General features: G+C 36.7%; 1 pseudogene; it reads right to left on the bottom strand.

The window, feature by feature from the left end:
* Positions 1–446: 446 nt before the first annotated feature.
* LOC131249631 (homeobox-leucine zipper protein REVOLUTA-like) lies at positions 447–4,535 on the bottom strand (annotated as a pseudogene).
* Between the last annotated feature and the right edge of the window lie 416 nt (positions 4,536–4,951).

The following is a 4,951-nucleotide window of genomic DNA, read 5'->3' as shown; positions in this document are numbered from 1 at the left end:
AGCTGCCTCCTTTCTGTAAATGAATCACATATTGTAACTCCTTCTAGTCCTTTCTGCAAATTTTTGCCAAACAACCCTACTAGTAACTGGAAATTTGCAATAAGCCCATTTTCACCATACAAAAGAAAATGATCTCTCCAAAAACACCATAAAACAAAAGAAAACATCATATATAACTAGCATCTACTTACACAATCCAAGAAAGTACTACAGAGAATCAACAGGAGGCAGTCATGGTGGCACTTCCGGAAAGAATCTTTGGCCATCCATCCAATTCATAATACTTTGGGACAAGGGTAGAATGCAGCTTCCATAAAAACCAGAAAGCATGTGGTAGTCCAACAATACTTAGAAAATAATTACCTTATAAATAGAACAGAATCACCAGTTCTAAGCTGTTTTGCACCCACAAACAAACTGATGTGACAGTTTTTGTAGATATAACTTTATAAATAAGAGGAAATTATTACATCTTCGACTCCATCTGAATCCAACACTGACCAGCCATCATCATGGAATCCATTGATGGCATCATTGAAACCCCTACCAAAGTTAAAAAAGAAAAAAAAAAAAACTCAAGGTCTGCACACATAATAGAAAATAGAAATATGTTGATAACAAGAAAAAACTGAACATGCACACAGGCAATATAATACATTTATTTATTTTGAAAGACCAATACAAATACAATTATAAGAAGTATAGAAATTACCTGCTCAATCTTTGGCTAAAAGTTCATAGAACAGCAGGCTGCCTGCCCAAACCATACACCACCTCGCCACTCATCTCTTGAGCTATGTCTGATGTTACGCAGTGCCTTTGTAGGAGATTATTAATTAGTTCTCATTTTGTTTAAGGTGTAAGGATCATTCAGTAAAAACTAAAACCCATTGACAACTCCAACATTGAGGAGAATCTCAGTCCTTCATTCAATGTTAAGCTCAAAACCAGCAAAGCTAACTTTAAGACAACGAATGAAGAATAGAATATTCATGAAAACCATAGCGTGCACGTTGGCCTAATTACCAATACTATAAACATTTTATACATACCGCAATGGTCATTTTCTTAGCAATGACCTTCGATGACTCATAAAGTGGCCGCAGCACCTTAGGCACACTCCATGCCTGAAGGAATGACATGAGTTAAGTTACCACCAAGGAAGGTCGAATTAGACAGGTAAAAGTTGGAAATCAAACCTCAAGATTTAGATGGTCAACAATGTGGATGATCAACCCTCCACCATCACATGGCCGAATTAAATAACCACTAGGCAACATCTCAACTCTTACAGATTGGGAAGCAGTGGACCCACTCAGTGCAGCACCAGCACCACTTAGTGATCTCTCACAAATCTTGACAGATTGATATCAAACCAATGACAAATGAATAATTAAATGAAGCATTTGCTGTGCCAACTTGCCAACTAATAAATGGGAAGATAAAAAAGGACAGGCCTAGTTTAATGGCCAACAATAATGTTCAAACTAATCTGGGTTGTCAGACCACCCAAGACACTTAATTGAACTTCTAATTGCTTAGCTTCTAGGTTCCAGTCATTTGTTCCCAAGCAGCTGCAATCGATACACATGGAATTGGTTTCCTGGACCCTTTCCAACAACTCCAGGTAGCAAAGGAAATAATATCCAAAACCACCTTGAATGATTTTCCAGTACCCATTTTCCATTTTGGTAATTGAAATAGTAGACTTAAACAATTTAAATCGCCAAAATGGGAAATGGGTATTGTATACTAGAATGGTTTCAATTACTAAAATTGAAGATGGGAACTAGCAAATCAAAGGGGTGGGAATGCATAGTGGTTCCCTAGATGAAACACTTATTTTTAATCAGCTCCCCTAATGAAAAACTTACCAATCAGCTATCTACAAAGGTGATAACAAATTAGAATGCCAGAATAGAGGACTTGATGACATGACATGCCACTTGACTGCCATCTTCTAAGCTTGTGGTGTATCTCAAAGTCCAGAAGTCACGTGGAGGAGCTAAAGTTGTTGGAGCATACATCTGAAAACAACTGAGACGTCAGTGATCTGGATAGGGGAGAGAAGTGATGGTTCTAATAATGGATAGAGATGGGCTAAAGTCATACTACTCCTACCAACCTGCATGTATATCAGTTCAATTGTCCCTCTGTTTCCAACGGGAAACATGTTGAAGACTTTAAGGCTCCGGTAATCCCGGAGCTAAGATGGATGATCTTTGAGGATCTCTGCGATCTGTCAAAGGATGGAATTGAATTACTGGTAGTTGACCAAATCACTAATAACTAGGAAAAAAAATTATTCAACCCCCGACTTCCAAATTAATTGACGGAAAACCATGAAATGTCTTAACTGGCTGAAAATAATCAAAATGCATTTAACCTAAAATCTTGAAATGTTCACTAAGTCTAGCAAACAAGGACATAAAAACTCTCTATAGATGCTTTCTAATCAATTTAAAATTTTCAAAAGTGGTCATTGCCATTTTTTTTTCTTTTCAGAAATAGGATTCCAATTTCTAAAGTTAAGAAAACCAAAACTTACCTTTGTAGGTTCTAAGCTCACTAGACCACAGGCACGTGCTGCCACTCCACTGCAATAGTGTGAAATGGCAACAATCCCAATCGAATCTGGACTAGGCTATTCACCAAAAACAAAAAACAAAAAGAAACCCAATACTTACTAAAAGAAAAGTATCTATAATTAGAGAACTCAACATAAAGAAACCCAATACACACTAAAAGAAAGAGGATTCATAAACTGGTTTCGTATTCTATAATATACCATAGTTAAGAGAATCATGATAATTTTTCTGCTATAAAGAGAAAAACAAGTCCTTATTTGCCATTATCTATCTTAACAGGAAACCTCTTGATCATGTCATTTAGAAGATCTCACGTGCTATAAAACTAGAAAAGAAAACCTTCCAATTGATTTTGCTTATGGTAACTTGTAATTGGGCAATACAATTTGCACATATTGAACTCAAAACTAAATTTCTCTGAAAGTGGGGCAAAGTTGCTCTAAATCTCAATACAGATAATATGAATCAGCGTAACATGCTTAGATTGAAGAAAGAACTAAAAATTGTCTAATGATGGGTTACAGAAAGTACCCTTGCATGTGTTTTTTTTAGTAGTATCCTAAATGCTTGAATCAATGAGTTGGTAAACCTATCACTAAAGATCAACTTCCCTATGAAAGAAGATACCTGGGAGGGCATGCACAAAATTTTTGGAAGATATTCCGGTAAAGAAAAAAAATGCTTCACTTAAATCCAGTGATAGTAAAACAATTGAATTAAATGCGCTTTAGAGATTGAATATGCTAATTAATCTTAACCAGTTGAATTCTCTTAAATGCATTGATTGAATTGCAAGTCCTCTGGCACTGTAAATAAGGTTTGCAGAAAAAAAGTGAAAAGAAATAAAAAGAACGTAATAGGTAAAAGCCTGTGATGAGAGAATTTACATTTTTTAGTTGCTGCCGCATGTACCCATTCTCATAAACCAGCTGTGAGACTTGTTTCTGTAGGTGATCATTTTCCTCCATCAACAGCTTGTTCATAGTTGTCAGTTTCTTGTTAACAGTCTAAAGTCTAGAAGCCTCTTTCCTTTGCTTCTCACAGCACCTACAAAAACCAAGACCATCTTGAAAATCCTACCATCTGCAACACGGAGCAAGTCCTAATGGTATATATAAAAAAATCTAGATCCAAAAAGGCCAGATCTTTCTCTGTAAAAGAGATGGGAGAGAAGGAATGGACAAAGACAACTTAAGAACAAGGTAGACTCATGTTCATCCTCATAGAGACAATTCTCCAGAGAAATGGGACCAATTTCTCCATGTGGCATTTTTGACAAAATAACATCAGATCCGACGGAAATATTAGATTTCCCTCTTTCTCTTCTTCAATAAAGCTCACAGATATTTTTAAAAAATATAATAAAATTAGAAAAAAAATTTCCCTTTGTTCTCACATGCTCTCCTCAATTTGCTCTGTTTTCTATCCTCCATTTCAAAAATAAATAAATAAAGAAGAAATAAAAAAAAGAAATTAAATTGCACTCTATGTTTTCATCCTCTTTTCTTTTATCTTCCTAAATAAACCATCTTCCCATTAGGAAATCTTGCTGAATCAACCCAACAAGTATCACCAAATTTTAAAGGAACCGTTTTACATGCATGCAAAAAGAAAAGGTCTAAGGGATGGAGCCCTTCTAGTTCCAAACACATTTATCAAGCCAAATAAAAAACAGTGAAGGAAATAAATAAACAAATTCAATATTTCATTACTCTTGCCTGCAATTCTGAAACCAGGCTGTTTTGGCTCGATGTTAAACAGGATAGGGCACTCGCGAATCAACTGCTGCCGACGCATCGAACTTGGCTTAGGACACTCGGCATACACTCACTCCAGTGCTTTAACCTGTTCGGCTGTGTACCAGACATACCTCCTGGAATCAAGATGCTTGTTGATGCTGATGTTGCTGCTGCCACTCCTGCGATGTTGCACAATCGCCATCGCCATTTCCTGAAAAAAATCAGTTGGAAGAGTGAAAGAAGCAAAAGAAGAAATAAAACTCCTGCGCCCGCAACTTTGCCCTCTTGGAAACTCCGTCAGCTTTGCAAGGTTTGGATGAAAAAATGAGCTTAAAAAGACTGCTGGCCTTTCAAAGCGCAGATTTCGACCTTATATACAACACTACAGCCAGATGGTAGAAAAGTACACAGAGACGGTCGATAGATAGAAAATCCCAGTGTTTTGGCTGATGGAATTGTAGAAAACTGCTTGGAAAAGATCTTTTTCAGCATAGAAATGCAGAGGCCCAGACCTCAATCTTCAATTTTTAAGCTCCAGTTCTCAGAAGAAGCTTCAGAAATCCTCTGTTCGAGCTAATCAGATCAAAATCACTCCAAATTGTAGCAAAAAGACCACCAAAATGC

Source organism: Magnolia sinica, chromosome 6 (genome assembly GCF_029962835.1).
Source record: "Magnolia sinica isolate HGM2019 chromosome 6, MsV1, whole genome shotgun sequence".
In the NCBI taxonomy this organism is placed as follows: Eukaryota; Viridiplantae; Streptophyta; class Magnoliopsida; order Magnoliales; family Magnoliaceae; genus Magnolia; species Magnolia sinica.
Note: the sequence above shows the minus strand (reverse complement) of the source record. Positions and strands in the feature narration are given on the sequence as shown.